The sequence below is a fragment of the Lutra lutra genome, chromosome 8 (genome assembly GCF_902655055.1).
Source record: "Lutra lutra chromosome 8, mLutLut1.2, whole genome shotgun sequence".
In the NCBI taxonomy this organism is placed as follows: domain Eukaryota; kingdom Metazoa; phylum Chordata; class Mammalia; order Carnivora; family Mustelidae; genus Lutra; species Lutra lutra.
In genome coordinates, this window is record NC_062285.1 from 103030181 (window position 1) to 103047681 (window position 17501).

The 17501-nt window shown below is 37.7% G+C and overlaps 1 long non-coding RNA gene across 1 annotated transcript in view; it reads left to right on the top strand.

Annotated features, from left to right (window-relative positions):
- Positions 1-17501, top strand: part of LOC125107792 (uncharacterized) — a 113527-nt gene that overhangs the window by 6547 nt on the left and 89479 nt on the right. Inside the window, exons 4-5 of the long non-coding RNA XR_007129656.1 lie at positions 6303-6398; positions 7844-7974. This is a non-coding gene — a long non-coding RNA (uncharacterized LOC125107792). The remainder of the gene's footprint in view (positions 1-6302; positions 6399-7843; positions 7975-17501) is intronic.

Sequence of the window (17501 nt, forward strand, 5' to 3'; positions counted from 1 at the left end):
GAGGTAAATGTATTGTCTACCGGAAGTCCCTGTTAAAATGCCAGCTGTTCTTGGAGAGAGTAATCATTTAGCCAACATTACACACATAGCACAGTAAGACATCTTTCGTCAGCCCACTCCTGGGGATGAAAATGGGGGTAATTTCTCTGTAATACTTCACATAATACATTGGACTTTCTTTCTAGCCTTGTTTAGAGACTCACCCCTACCTCCCCAGTGAATTCTGGGAGTCCCTGGTCCTACATGCCCTCAAAGAGGTCCTTCCCATCTTGTCTGATGGGAAGATCATATGTTGGTTTCTTTCTGCCCCTACAAGTGATGTGGGACAGCAGGGGTCTCCAGGGAGCGTGGCCACCTCCGGCCAGCAAAGCTATTGGCATTCAGGTCTGGGAGATGCTGTGAGGCCATTGTGCCCCCATCAAGGGTGACAGCTGCCACTGCTGTCATCACACGAGTCCAGCACTGGATCTTCACTGCTTTTAGGACTGGCCTTGCTGCCGCTGCTGCTTCTGTGAGGTGCTATTGCCATGGAGTACAGGAGATGGCCTTGGGGTCCTCTCGCACCCTCCTCCCACCCCCCAGCAAAGTCGTATGAGGACAGGGTCTCTCTGTGCTGAAATAGGGAGTCTGAGAACAATCTTTGTTGGTAGTTATTTCTTTTTACCTTCTTACCCCTTTCTAAGCATGGGGCCTGGGCTGGTGGCCAAATCTGGACTGTAGACACTATGTTCTTCTAATTGCTTCCCTCTCAATAGTAGAGACATCATGATTGGACCAACGTTTGGTCTTTTTCCATAAATATTTCCCAAGATGTTCCTCTCTACTCCTTTGGTCACAAACTAACCTGGCTGCTTCTTGGGCATATGCACTAACGGCCTCACAGCTCTCAGATAAGTATATCAGTGTGGCTGTAGAGAATAGGACCCTGAAGGCATCGGCCCCAAGAAGAAAGAGCTCAGGGTGCCATAGTTGAGTGCTGCAGAAGATGTGAGGAGAATGTGATAACACTGGGGTGGGAGTTGGTCCTTCTTCCTGGAGGAAGCCTTGAATGGGAGGAAGCCTTGAATGGGAGGTGACAAGGTAGAAGGAAAGAGTCTCCTCATAAAAGGAGAAGGATTCAGAAGGTAGTGTGGACAACAGCAGCCTTCCTGACCAACTTAATAAAATCATTCAGGATCCCTAGATTATTATTCTTGTCAAAGATTTAAAAGATATGAATAAAATCTTCACTGGTTATTGAGAGCATGCCTAGCAAATAAATTGTTGCTTCTGAGATGGTGGAACAGAGACTTTTGTCTCGTTTTTATATTCAGCTGCACACATTTATGAAGAATGATACCATATCGCACAGGAACTTACAAGTCCCTAAGAATTAGGACATACTCTTTTGATCTACATTTTAGATTTTATTTATTTATTTGACAGAGAGATCACAAGTAGGCAGAGAGGCAGACAGAGAGAGAGGAGGAAACAGGCCCCCTGCTGAGCAGAGAGCCTGATGTGGGGCTTGAAGGACCCTGGGATCATGACCTGAGCTGAAGGCAGAGGCTTTAACCCACTGAACCACCCAGGTGCCCCTGATCTACATTTTAAAGATGAACTTACTTTAAATAAGTTTTCTTTCTCCCTTTTCCAGATGTTGTCCTTTATAAAAGGCCCACCAAAAATGATTGTGTTTTGGCCAAAAGAATGCCAAAAAAATTATGTTTCTTCTGTTTAATGTTATTTTTAAAAGTTGTAGGTTCTTATCCACAAGAAAGCATGATTTCCTTTATTTTATCTTATATTTTATATAGTTTAAGTGAAGCGACAATATTTTCCTGCCCTTATGTGTTCTTTTTTTGCAAATAATATCTAATATTTTATTGCATTTATTTTTCCCCCTTAGACCTACACCAGCATAGTAAATGGTCTCATATCCTCTGTCTGTGTGTGTGTGTGCGCGCGCGCGCGCACACATGTATATGTGTAAAATCCTGTTTATTTCAGTTATTCAATGTTTTTTTGGCTGATGAAATTAAATTTTGTCTGTCCTTTTGATTCAAGGAGGATCTCTTCCTATTTTCACACCCAGTTTTACTGGGTTTCTTTTTGTTTAATTATCTTCCCACATGGCCACTTCTGTTTTCTTAAGCTCGCTAAAATTTACCCTGGAGGGGCTCCTGGGTGGTTCAGTGGGTTAAAGCCTCTGCCTTCGGCTCAAGTCATGATCCCAGAGTCCTGGGATCGAGCCCCGCATCGGGCTCTCTGCTCAGCGGGGAGCCTGCTTCCCTTCCTCTCTCTCTCTCTCTGCCTGATTCTCTGCCTGCTTGTGATCTCTGTCAGTCAAATAAATAAACAAAATCTTTAAAAAAAAAAATTTTACCCTGGAAATGTGTTTTTCCATTTTCATGATTTCTTGTCTCATGGTTGTTAAATATTTTATTGATGTTTGCAATTACAGGGCATGATGCTGGAGTATCCACTTAGGGTAATTGGGTGTTTGCTCTTTGCCTCAACTTTCTGTAATCTTGTAATTTTTTTTTAATAATGAAAAATTTCACCTTAGTCAGTGTCAGTGTAAACCAAGCAAAATTGCTAGTTGAGGAAAAACAGAGTTATATAAATGATTTACCTCCCCCAACCCTTGACCCCCAGTGACTCCTCTATAGGAGGAAAACAATTACAAGCTCAGCTGAAGCCTAACGGGGACATGTGAAGGGAGGAAAAGCAGACGATAGTGCTGGTGGGGAATACCACATGTTGCAACTATCAGGCTCAAATTAAACATGTAAAAGCAAGAGATGAATTAAAATCTGCACACTAGTAAGAATAGTCTTGCATTCACTGTTTCTGATGATTCTCTTGTTCAACATGCAATGAGAAAGTAAGAGAAAAACCTCCGTGTAGCCTGAAGGGAAGCTTCACTGAATTTCATGGCAATTAAACTGACTTCTTTGCAGTTTTCCTATTTAAAAAGGTAGCGGATGTTTGCTTGTTTGCTTTAGAACAGTCACAATTGACTGTTAGAACGAAGCCAAAGCAGCCTGGTCTCTGAGGCCAGTGACAATCTCATGATTAATATAAAAGGTGGCACCGAAGATGCATGTAGGTTAATAGCATTAAATCTCAGGGAGGAGTTCTTTAAGGGCTGGGGACTCAGAAGGCATTCATAAGACCTTCAGGTAGTTTCATTAACATTTTACACATTAGTTATTAATACCCGTACCAAGACAATAGCACTATTCCCTTTTCACTGCAGAGGACACCAAGCACCTTGTGAGCTGCTGGGAACCAATTTCTACTTTTGATGCACATATAGTTCTCTAATCTGAGCCACCCAGAAGCATAATGCCATGTGTGCCTGAATTTCAGACATACACCCTAAACATACTTTCAGAATCTAAACACCGATTACCACCACCACCACAACCTCCCAGTTCCAAACCACCTCTGGGTCTCCCCTGGATTGTTTTCATAAGTCTCCAAGCTGATTTCTCTGTTGTTCCCCTGTGATTTGTTCCTAAGCACCAGCTACAGTGATCCAAATTAAAACGTCAGGTCATGTCCTCCTCTCTCTCCCAAAACTTACAATGGCTTTCCAACCCATTCAGAGTAAAAGCTAAAGTCCTTACAGTGGCATACAAGGTTTTAAGGACCTTTTTACAACTCTGATCTTATCACCTTCAATTTTTCCCATGTTTGCTTCAGCCACACTCAGCTCCTAGCTAAACTAATCCTTAAACACAGTTGGTATTCTCCTGCCCAAGGGCCATGCATTTACTGACCTGTTTCCCTCTGCCTAGAGATGTATTGCTCTCTCCTTCACCTCTTTCAGGGGCACATTAATTCAATTAATGTGAGCTTCTATAGCAAAGAAACTTTTTAATTCCCATGATGTCTTAAAACAGATGTCAATCTCTCACTCATGGAATAGTCTGATGATGGTATTCCTGGACTCCAGGTAGATTTCCTGTTTGTGGCAACTCTGGGATCCAGGCTCCTTCCATTTTTGTGTGCTGTCTTCAGACAGTCCACTGAGACCTTGGTTTTTAGCTGTTGGAAGGAGAAATAGACATAGACAAAGCACATAGCCCTTCTCACTTTCTCTGAAGAGCAGCTGGTTACACGGATACCCCAGATTTCGAGGAGCTGTGATCACAGTCACTGGTTCTGTAGCACATCCCAGTGAGAACCAAACACTAGGGAAGGGAGTACAAACTCATGAAGCAGTTAGCTATTTCTGCCACAGACTGGCCTCTGGCCACCGATTATCTGTGTGGCCTCCTTCCTAAAGGAGACAACACGAAGTTCCACCCAGGTATCACGTCCAGGACAAGGTCTAGGTGCTCTGGGTCCTGCGTTCCTCTGGCTCAAAGACCTGTGAATTCAAAGGCAAACCTTCTGCCCACCAACTCCATGACACGCCTCACATAAACATTAAGAGTCAAGAATATGAGAACAACAGAGACTCTTATTTGGAAAACGGCAGACTGGGAAATCCATAACAGTAACTAGTCCATCACAATGGAGAATCCAACTGGTCAGGCGTTACGAAGGCTCCTTGCCTGGGAGATGAAGGAGGTTCCTTCATTGGACTGTGGTTCTGGTTCATGGAGGAACTTGCTTGTACACTGTTTGCTGTGGTCCTTGGCTCTGCCCTCTGGGGTGTGCTTTCTTGTCCATTATCCTTTCTGGCGCTGTCTGAGATCAGCAGTAAGGGATCTGACTTCCTTGGAAGCATGCACAACTTAAAAAGCCTGCATCCTGCTGTTGGATATTTGAGGTCCCTGGGAGGATGTTTCAGTCACAGGCTTTTTAAGCTAAGATCACCTTGCTTTGGAAACATTATTCCCTTGATTTCTTTGGAAGTATTATTCCCATGATTTCTAGTCAGTACCATGTGCCAGTAACCACATCCAAAGTTCTTTCTTAAAAATTACTCTTAGGCTTGCTCTATTTCTTCCCCTCATTGCCCGTATACTTATTTCTCTCTTAACATAATGGGGCTAACTTGAGGGACTTGAAGCAAGGGGCTTGGTGGGAAGAGAATATGTTAGCACGATTTGTGTTTTAGCCCTGCAAAGCTGTGCTTAACCAAAATAATTTAATGGGTACTTTTGCTTATTTCAGATGTTATCTCCTACTGGTTGGTTTCTCCTACTGGTAGGTATCAGTCTGCTTTCCAAACCCACAAGGCTCCAAACTCACCTTAATGTCCAGGTTCTCTTCATTCTCTTTCATTTCTGCTTGCAAAACCAGCTGATTCTTTCCTGAACACGTTCTTACTTGTGCTCTGTTCAGTGCAGAGAGGAGCCTGAGGTATCTTTTATGAACTGAACTGTGTCCCTCAAATTCAGTGTGACTGTATGTGGACACAGGGACTGTAAGGAGGTAATTAAGGTAAAATGAGAAAATAATGGTGGGAACCCAATCCAATAGCACTAGGGTTCTTGTAAGAAAAGGAAGAGACACCAGGAGCACACATATACGGAAGAGAAGACCTTGTGAGGACACAAAGAAGGCAGCTCTCTGAAAGCCAAGAAGTAGGTTCTTACCAGAAACTAGCCCTGCTGGGGTTGATCTGGGACTTCCAGCCATCAGAACTGTGAGAAAATTGATTTCTGTTATGAGAGCCACCATGTCTGTTGTATTTTGTTATTGGCAGCCCGAGCAGACTACTACAGCTTCTGTTGGCATTCTTGTTCTTTTCAGTGACTATAATGCTACAGGGTCACTGCGTTTTACAAGCATATAACATGAGTCTCTGATTTCCGGCTTCCAGTGTCTCTTTTGTGCTACCTCTTACTTGATTGATAAGCCAATGCTCTATATTTCAGTTTTTTATATTCTATACCACTTCAAAGAATCCATTTCTGCAACCAATGAATCTCAAACCTTTGGAAGATGCACACAAAGGAAGTTTATTTTTCCCTCACGTGATGATACAAGTGGGTGTTCCTGGTTGATGGGTGGCAGTCCCCCGTATGGAGAGTCAGGGACCCACCTCTTTTCATCTATGGCTCCACCATAGTCTAGACTTCTAGGCACCACATTGGTGCCCCATGTGGCTACTGAGGACTTGAAAAATGGCTAATAGTGCTGTAAGTGTAAAACATACAATGGATTTTGAAAGAAAAAAATATAAAGTACCTCATTAATATTTTTTATCTTGGATATATGTTGAAAAAATTGTTGGAAATATTGGGTTCAAAAATGCATCATTAAAATGAATTTACCCAATTTTTTAAAAAACGTATTATTATGGCTATTGGAAAATTAAAAATAACATATATAGTTCACATTATATTTCTCTTGGGCAGCACTATTCGAAGCCTCAGAGTCCTCTGCTTCCATTGGCAGAAAAGGGAAGAACCAGTGGAGAAGCCATATCGGATTCATAAAACCCTGGCTCAGAGGTAAGAGAAAGCCTGTCTACTCAAATTCCAGTGGTGAGAATCACTTATGCAGCTATATCTAGATACTAGGAGGGCTGGGAAATGTAGTCCTGACTCAGAGACTCCCTCCACACAGCAATTCTCTAAGAAAGGGAGTGTAGAGCTAGGGGTCTTTGCTCAAACATGACCTCCTTGAGTAAGTCTGCAACCACCCAGCCCCTTTCCCTAGCATTCCCCATCTTCTTACCCTGTTTTGCTTTTCTTTAGGACACTTTCACTGTTTGGCTTAGTACATGTTTTAGTTGTTCATTTCCTTTCTTTCTGAGTATGTGTGAATTCCTTCATGGAATTTTTTTTTTCAGTTTTTTTATTTAAAAAATATACATAAAATTTATTATCTTAACCATCTTTTTTTTTTCTTAACTTTTTTTAAATGTACTGTTTCATGTTGTACAACCATCACTACCATCCATCTCCAGAATTCTTTATCCTGTAAAATCGAAACTCTATTCCCATTAAATGCTATCTCCCCATTCTGCCCCCTTCTCCCAGGCCCTGGGAACCACCAAACTTTCTGTCTCTATGATTTTGACAACTTTAAAGACCTCATATGGGGAGAGTCATATAGTCATTTGTTTCTTTTTGTGACTGGCTTATTTCACTTAGCATAATGTCCTAAAGTTTTATCTGGGTTATAGCATGTGTCAGAATTTCATTCCTTTTGGAGGCTGAGTAATATTCCAGTGTATGTATATCATCACATTTTGCTTATCTACTCATCTTTCTATGGATACTTGCATTGCTTCCATGGTTTGGCTAATTTAAATAATGCTGCTATAAACATGAGTACACAAATATCTCCTCAAGACTGATTTCAGGGCACCTGGTTGGCTCAGTTGGTTAAGTGTTTGCCTTCAGCTCAGGTCATGATCCCAGGGTGCTGGGATCAAGCCCTGTGTCAGGTTCCCTGCTCAGCAGGGAGTCTGCTTCTCCCTCCGCCCCTCCCCTGCTCGTGTTTTCTCTCTTTCTCTCTCTCTCTCTCAAATAAATAAATAAAATCTTAAGGGAAAAAAAAAAAGACTCTGATTTCATTTCTTTTGAGGCTGCACCCAAAAGTGGAGTTGGTGGATCCTATGGTGTTTCTATTTTTTAAATGGTAGTTCTATTTTTAATTTTTGAGGAACCACAATCTTCTATTCCACAATGGTTGCACAATTTTACATTCCTACCTACAGTGCACAAGGTCTCCCACTTCTCTACATCCTTATCAACACTTGTTATTTTCTGTTGTTGTTGTTTTTTTTTTTAATTATAGCCATCCTGATGAATGTGAGGTGGTAGCTTGTGGTTTTGATTTGCATTTCCTTAAGGATTAGTATCAACGAGCATTTTCCCATGTATTGGTATGTCTTCTTTGGAGATATCTGTTCAAATCTGACGGCATTCATTTTTGTCTTTGTGTTCAGTGCTGTGTCTCCAGGACCTGGAACTGGGCTGCCATGCGCTAGGCACTTGAGGACCAAATACTGACCAGTAAAGTGGTTGAGCCATATCGGTCCACTGAGCCACAAGTAATGCATCGAAGAAAGAATTTAAGGTACTTAAGATGGCATAGTTCAGAAACTGACTAGTATAGTCAAGGTAAATGTTATATCATTTTTTATCAGTACACAGGTATGAACAAACCAGAGTTAGACATTATGGCAACGTCGACTTACTTCATAGATTTTAAACTGGAGCTGAAATTTGTCACCCTTGTACTTTGTTTGCTCTGCACAGTATTGAAAGTTTGAGTGGTTTTTTTTTTGAGAATTAAAAAATTTTTTTATAAACATATAATGTATTATCTGTTTCAGGGGTACAGGTCTGTGATTCATCAGTCTTAACACAGTTCACAGCACTCACCATGGGAGGATTTTAAATTTTTATTTCTTTATTTTTATGTAGTGGCTAACTTTAAAGAATCAGAATATTTTTACACTGGAAGATTTCCATCAAGTTTTTACTTATTTAATCTCCTGTTTTTTTAAATTATGCTCTATTTATACTCCTCTAGTGGTTGTTATTTAATTTGTGTCATATCTGCATACCAGTAATAATAATTATAGTAATGATAATAAATACTTTGTGGGGTTAAACAGGAACACAGAACCTAATCCTGGACAATAAATCTATGTAAGTCAGGAAGGAGGCTATGAGTTAAGTTTCCAAATTCCTTGTGTTATTTGGAGGGAGTTAAAATACTCACTTGTAGACATGATTAGTTATAATGAATGCAAAATATTGCCTAAATGTTAATAAAGGATAGATATGGAGTCTGTAATTTCTAATCAGTAGAAGGAAACAGCCAAATAAGCAAGCAAACTGCAATTCCATTCCTAGGTATATAGCTCAAATAATCGCAAGCAGAGACTCAAGCAGTTATTTATAGACCTTTGTTCATTACAGCATTATTCAGAATAGCCAGATGGTGGAAACAACCCAAATGTTCATAAACCGATAAGTGAGTAAGTAAAATACAGTATAGATAATTGGAATATTATTAAGGAAAGTAGTTCTGCTCATGCTATCACATGGATGAACCTGGAAGATTTTTTGCTGAGTGAAATGAACCAGACACCAAAGGACAAAGATGGTATGATTCCACTTATGTGAAATATCAAGAGTAGGTAAATTCATAGACACAGAAAATAGGTAAGTTTACCAGGGGCTGGAGGAAGGGAGGACTGAGGGAGTTACTGCTTAACAGTTACAGAGTTTCTGTTTCAGGTGACGGAAATAGATGATGGTGATGGTTGCACAACATTGTGAATGTAATTAATGTCACTGAATTGTACACTTAAAAGTGATTTAAAAGGCAAACTTGTGTTATGTATCTTTAACCCAAAATTTCTTAAAAATGATAGTAAACCAATAATTTGCCTGAAGAAATAAAGAAACATACAAAAATACAACAAAGGAAGAAGCACAAGCAAGATAATAGAAACAAGTCCAGGTAATAATATCTATAAACCTGCCGGACTCATCAGCTAAAAGACAGAGACTATTAGGTACAAACATGCAAAGTCAATCTGCATGTTTGTAAGAGACACACCTGAAACATAAAGACTAATAAAGATTGAAAGTAAAAGAATAAAAATAATTAAAAAATGTATACTGGCCAAAAAAATGTTGGAGTCTGTGTCAATATAAAGGAGAATATAAGACAAAAAGTATTGTTAAAGATAGAGTCACACTATAATGATAATTTCAACGGGAAATTCTAACTTTACAGAACTCACTAAAATACGTAAAATGCAGTGTAAAATTTATAAAGTCTCAAAATATAGAGAGCCAAATTGGTATAATAACACAAAAAGTGAACAAATGCAGTATTTGAATTGTAGACCAAAAGTGTAATGAATATATGGAAGACTTGAATTATACATTTAGCAGCCTTGATTAATAGATCCAAAGGGAACTTTGGTTTATAGAACCAGTGATTAAAGAATGTATATTCTTTTTGAGAACATAAGGAACAAACCAACCAACCTGATTATAGACTAGGCCATAAACCAAGCCTCAACAGATTGCAAAACACAAGTATCATACAGCTCATATTTTCTGTCAACAATGCAATCTAGTATAAAATCAATAACAAAAATGTAAAAAAAGCAAACATAATGCATTTGAACATTTAAAAATATGTATTTCTAAGTAATTCTAAATCAAAAGAAATAATGATGATTAAATAGGCTCAGAACTCAGTGGTAATGAGAACATTAATAAAACTTGAGGGATGGACAAGAGAGGTATTTAGAGGGAAATTTATAGTAATAAATGCTTTCTAAAGAAAAAGAAAGGTTGAGGGTGCCTGGGTGGCTCAGTCATTAAATGGCTGCCTTCGGCTCAGGTCATGATCCCAGGGTCCTGGGATTGAGGCCCACATCGGGCTCCCTGCTCAGGAGGAAGCCTGCTTCTCCTTCTGCTGCTCCCCCTGCTTGTGTTCCCTCTCTCTCTGTATGTCTCTATCTGCCAAATAAATAAATAAAAAATCTTAAAAAAAAAAAAAGAAAAAGAAAAAGAAAGGTTGAATATCAAGAAGGAAAGCACACAGTTTGGAAAAAAAAAATGGAATAAAACCAAAGAAACAAAAAAAAATGTAAAAGTATAATAAAAGCAGAGGTTAATGTAAAAGAAAATAAAGATAAGCTAGGATAAACAAATCCTCAAGTTTCATGCCTAAGTATATATCTTATACAAGTCCCTACAAAGGTACACCAGATAAAAATAGACTAAACTGACAGAAATGCATTGCTAAAATGGAAATAAAAATATAAGTAAGTGAAAGTCACAAATAATAAAGAAGGATAAAATTTGAGTAATATTGTATCTTTTAAAAAATTTGAATTTATGATTAAAAGCCTTTCCACAAAGAAAACTATAGTCTCAGATGGACTTCCTAGTGAATTTTATCAAAAATTTAAGAGAGAATAATACTGGTCATACATAAAAGCTTCCAGAAAATAGAAGAGATGGGAACACTTCCTGTGTCATTTTATGATGCCAGAATTTCCCTGAAAACAAAGGCATCCAAAGATAATGAAGTTAAAGGCCCAAATCCCTCAGGAACACAGAACAATTCTTGACAAAATATTAGTAAATCAAACCCAGCAATATAGAAATAGGATAATACCTCATGACCAAAGGAGATTTATCCCAGACATGCATGATTAGTTAGCTTTCAACAATCAGTTAATGTAATTCACCATATTAAAAGAATAATAAGAGTGGAAAATCAGATTATTATTGCCATAGTACAGTAAAAGTGCTACAAAATCCAACACTTAATAATTAGTTTTTAAAATCCTGGCACTAGAAATAGAACACGTTTTTATCCTGATAAAGGGAGACTGAAGAACTTGCAACTACATTATGTTTACCAGTGAAAGACTGATGCCTTCCCTCTAAGACTGGGAGTAGGCAAGGGTGTAGCTTTTACCACCTTTATTCACCATTTTCCTGGAGATCTTAGCTGTTGCAACAGACAAGAGAAACAAATAACAGTTATATAGATTTGAGAAGAAGAAACAAAAATTTCTATTTGCAGAAGATATGATAGTATATTTTAAAAATCCTAATGAGTCTGCCAAAATCTACTAGAATAAGTGAAGTTATCCAGATGGCATGATGCAAATTCAATATACAAGACTCTATTGAATTTTTTATACGAGTAAGGAACAATTGGGATAAAAACAAATACTATGTATATAATGCAAAAATAAAGTACATAAAAATAAATTTCCAAAATATATTTAATATTTGTACCTCGATCATTACCATTTATTGCTTAGGAAAATTAAAGATCTGAACAAATGGAGATGCATATCAGGTTCATGTATATCATGGAGATGTGTATCAGGTTCATGGGTTGGGGGAATCAGAGCTATTACAATTTCAAGATTTTACAGATTGTTCTATGAATTCAACATAATCCCAATCAAAATTACTGTAGCCTTTCTTTTGTTGATATTGAAAATTTACTATCAAATTTCTATGGAATGCAGGAAATCTAGCATGTTGAATACAATCTTGAAAAATAATCAAGTTAAAAAACTTACACTGTCTAATTTCAAGATGCCATAAAGTTACAGTACCTTAGATATATTGTGAATAATAGAATAAGAATAGTCAATGGAATAGAATAGAGAGTCTGGATATATGTACACAAATTAATTATAATTATATAGAAATATATAATTATATAGGAGTATATAATTACACAGACATGTAATTATGTAATTTTAATATACACACAGATTGAATATAAATTGAGTTTTGATTATGATTTCAAAGTAATTCAATGGGTCTGTGGCTATTATTTCAACAAGTGGTATTGGAATAACAGGATATCCACAGGAATAAAATGAATCTCAGCATATACTTCACATTATATACAAAGATCATCTTGAAATGGATCACAGCCCCAAATGTAAAAGCCAAAACTATAGAACTTTTCGAAGAAAGTAGAGGAGACAATCAGTATGACCTTGGAGTAGGCAATCATTTCTTTGATAGTACAAACCATAAATTCTTTTTAAAAAGATAAATCGGACTTCATCAAAATTAAAACCTTTTATTCTTTCAAAGAAACCACTGAAGAAATGAAAGGCATACCACAGAGTGGGAGAAATTGTTTTCAGTATTCATGAAAAAGGTAACTGTATCCAGAATATATAAAGAACTCTTACAACTCAAAAACAGGAAGATAATCCAATAATAAAATGAGCAGAGGATTTGGACAGATAATTGGCAAAAAAAAAAAAAAAAAGATAAATGGCCAATAAGACATATAAAAAGATGCTCAGCGTTAGTCATCAGGAAAATGCAAACTAAAACTACAGTGATAGACGACTTTCCCTAGAATGCCTTAAAAAAAATGAAGATTAACAATATCAAGTGTTGAAGATGGGAAACATCTGTAACTCATACATTGCTGGAAGGGGTGTCCAATAGTACATACACTTTGGAAAACAGTTTTACAGTTTAAGCATACAGTTGTCAAATCATCAAATAATTCCATGCATAGGTATTTACCTAAGATAAGTAGAAATATATGTCAACACAAAGCCTCGCTCATGAAATTCATAGCAAATTTAGTCATAATACCACCAAACTGAAAACATCTCAAAGGTCCATCAGCAAGCGAATGAATAAACAAACTGAGGTACATCTGTACAGTGAAATATTGCTCAATAATAAAGACGAACACACAACGACATAGAAAACTCTCAAAAATATATGCAGCAAAGAAGCCAAAGAAGCATATGTACTGTGTGATTCTATTGCTTGACATTCTAGAAAATACAAAACTAACCTACTGGGAGAGAGAGAGCAGATGAGTGATTTCTAGGTCTAGGAATGAGGTGGGATTGACTGCAAAGAGACACTGAATATTTTTCTGGGTGAGGAATTATTCTATATGTGGATAGTGATGATGATTACAAATTGTGGTAGTTATCAATTGTCAAAACTCTTTTAATGGCATATTTAAAATAAGTGGTTTATCATGTGTAAATTCTGTTTTAATAAAGGCCATTTAAAAGATGGTTGACAAAATCCATGTGAGATCTCAGCTTAGTCTAACACTGCTGTTCTGCTCTACCAGTGGGGTGTCTTCCTGGAAATATGGCTACTAATTTGGGTGCTATGTCAGTCAGGCTTTGCGATTGCTGGTAGATCTATTCCCTTTCAGAAGTTCCATGGATTATTCTTTTCATTAATATCCATTTTTGTTTTGGTAACTATAATAGCTCCTGAGTTGTCTGAAGATTCTAACTGGAATTTTATAATCATTGTCTCCAATCTCTGATTTATCTCTATTTCTTCTGTGGCCATAAAGATAGATAAAAGGAGGAAAGTCCTAACTGGTCAGTTATTTTGCTTTCCTTTCCTCCATTCCCCTGACAACTAAGACCTTGCCTTGAAGTTAATGATGAAGGATCCCCTAATAGATAATATACTGACCTGGAATATAGTATTTGCTTCTAGAATCAAATTATAAACTGGATTTCAAGTCCTAGAAAGAATAGAGGATATTAGAAAGCTAAAAAAGCAATTGATTTGTCATTGTATTATGTTTGAGAATTAGTCACGATTTTTATATTTTTTAAAATTATTTTTATGAACATATAATGTATTATTTGCCCCAGGGGTATGGGTCTGTGAATCATCAGGCTTACACATTTTGCAGCACTCACCATATCACATACCCTCCCCTGTCCATAACCCCCCACCCTATCTCTACCGCCCCCCAACCCCAGCAACCCTCAGTTTGTTTTGTGAGATTGAGTCTCTCATTGTTTGTCTCCCTCCTGATCCCATCTTGTTTCATTTTTACCTTGCCTACCCCCCAAAGCCCCCTGCCCTGGCTCTCAAATTCCTCATATCAGAGAGATCATATGATAATTGTCTTTCTGATTGACTTATTTCACTCAGCATAATACCCTCTAGTTCCATCCATGTTGTTGCAAATGGCAAGATTTCATGTCTTTTGATGGCTGCATACTATTCCATTGTATATATGTACCACTTCTTCTTTATCCATTCATCTGTTGATGGACATCTAGGCTCTTTACACAGTTTGGCTATTATGGACATTGCTGCTATAAACATTCGGGTGCACATGCCCCTTCGGATCACTACATTTGTATCCTTAAGGTAAATACCCAGTAGTGCGATACCTGGGTCATAGGGTCGCTCTATTTTCAACTTTTTGAGGAACCTCCATGCTGTTTTCCAGAGTGGCTACACCAGCTTGCATTTCCCCCAACAGTGTAGGAGGGGTCCCTTTTCTCGGCACTCGCCAGCATCTATTTCCTGACTTGTTAATTTTAACCATTCTGACTGGTGTGAGGTGGTATCTTACTGTGGTTTTGGTTTGTATTTCCCTGATGCCGAGTGATGTTGAGCACCTTTTCGTGTGTCTATTGGCCATCTGGAGGTCTTCTTTGCATAAATGTCTGTTCATGTCTTCTGCCCATTTCTTTTTTTTTTTTTTTTTAAGATTTTATTTATTTGACAGAGACCACAAGTAGGCAGAGAGGCAGGCAGAGAGAGGAAGGAGAGCAGGCTCCCTGCCGAGCAGAGAGCCCGATGTGGGGCTCGATCCCAGGACCCTGAGATCATGACCTGAGCTGAAGGCAGAGGCTTTAACCCACTGAGCCACCCAGGAGCCCCATCTTCTGCACATTTCTTGATTGGATTATTTGTTCTTTGGCTGTTGAGTTTGATAAGTTCTTTATAGATTGTGGATACCAGCCCTTTGAGATGTCATTTGCGAATATCTTCTCCCATTCTGTCAGGTGTCTTTTGGTTTTGTTGACTGTTTCCTTTGCTGTGCAAAAACTTTTGATCTTGAGGAAGTACCAATAGTTCATTTTTGCCCTTGGTTCCCTTGCCTTTGGCGATGTTTCTAGGAAGAATTTGTGGCGGCTGAGGTTGAAGAGGTTGCTGCCTGTGTTCTCCTCCAGGATTTTGATGGATTCCTGTCTCAGATTGAAGTTTTTCATCCATTTTGAGTCTTTTTTTGTGTGTGGTATAAGGAAATGGTCCAATTTCATTTTTCTGCATGTGGCTATCCAATTTCCCCAACACCGTTTGTTGAAGAGACTTTTTTTCATTGGACATATTTTCCTGCTTTGTAGAAGATTAGTTGACCGTGGAATTGAGGGTCTATTTCTGGGCTCTCTATTCTGTTCGATTGATCTATGTGTCTGTTTTTGTGCCAGTACCATACTGTCGTGAGGATGACAGCTGTGTAATAGAGCTTGAAGTCTGGAATTGTGATGCCACCAACTTTGGCTTTCTTTTTCAACATTCCTCTGGCTATTTGGGGTCTTTTCTGGTTCCATATAAATTTTAGGATTATTTGTTCCATTTCTTTGAGAAAAATTGATGGTATTTTGATAGGGATTCTCTTAAATGTGTAGACTACTTTAGGTAGTGTAGACATTTTCACAATATTTGTTCTTTCAGTTCATAAGCATGGAACGTTTTTCCATTTCTTTGTGTCTTCCTCCATTTCTTTCAAGAGTCCTTTATAGTTCTCTGAGTACAGGTTCTTACCTCTTTGGTTAGGATTATTCCTAGGTATCTCATTGTTTTGGGTGCAATTGTAAATAGGATCGACTCCTTAATTTCTCTTTCTTCTGTCTTGCTGTTGGAAATGCAACTGATTTCTGTGCATTGATTTTATATCCTGACATTTTACTGAATTCCTGTATGAGTTCTAGCACTTTTGGAATGGAGTCTTTTGGGTTTTCCACATAAAGTATCATACCATCTGCAAAGAGTGAGAGTTTGACTTCTTCTTTGCTGATTCGGATGCCTTTTATTTCTTTTTGTTGTCTGATTGCTGAGGCTATGACTTCTAGTACTATGTTGAATAGCAGTGGTGATAGTGGACAGCCCTGCCGTGTTCCTGACCTTAGGGGGAAAGCTCTCAGTTTTTCCCCATTGAGAATGATATTGGCTGTGGGTTTTTCATAGATGGCTTTTATGATATTGAGGTATGTACCTTCTATCCCTACACTGTGAACAGTTTTAATCAAGAAAGCATGCTGTACTTTGTCAAATGCTTTTTCTGCATCTGTTGAGAGTATCACATGGTTTTTGTTCTTTTATTAATGTATTGTATCACATTGATTGATTTGCGGATGTTGACTCATCCTTGCAGCCCAGGAATATATCCCACTTGGTCGTGGTAAATAATCCTTTTTTATCTTTAAAAAATTTTTTATTTCATTTTATTTTTTTTTCAGTGTTCCAAAATTCATTGTTTATGAACCACACCCAGTGCTCCATGCAATGTGCCCTCCATACTGTTGGATACTATTGGATAGTATTTTGGTGAGAAGGTTATTGGTCTGTAATTCTCCTTTTTGCTGGGATCTTTGTCTGGTTTTGGAATCAAGGTGATGCTGGCCTCATAAAATGAGTTTGGAAGTTTTCCCTCCATTTCTATTTTTTGGAACAGTTTCAGGAGAATAGGTATTAATTCTTCTTAAAATGTTTGGTAGAATTACCTTGGGAAGCCATCTGGCCCTAGGCTCTTGTTGTTGGGAGATTGTTGATGACTGCTTCAATCTCCTTACCGGTTATGGGTGTGTTCAGGTTTTCTATTTCATTCTGGTTCAGTTTTGGTAGTGTATATGTCTCTAGGTATGCCTCCATTTCTTCCAGATTGTCAAATATGCTGGTATATAGAATTGATAAGATAAATTGATTAGAAAAAGAAAAAGAGGAAAGAATGTGATCAGGTTGGAGCTATATCTAGGGTATATTTTGATCTATTAGAAGAAATTATATCCCAAAATTTTAAAGAAAATAACCTACATGTATACAAAAAATAAGGTTAAATGCAATGAAGGGATGAGATATGACTCTAACAATGATTTAAATCTTTAAATCTTTAAATTTAATGATTTAAATCTTTAAATCTTTAAATTTAATGATTTAAATCTTTAAATCTTTAAAAAGATTTTTTAAAAACGTATTGATAAAATAGTTAAAAAACGTTTAGAAAGGAAAGAGGAAAAGTTAAAAAAATAGAATAAGAAAGAAATAAAATTTAAAAATTTAACT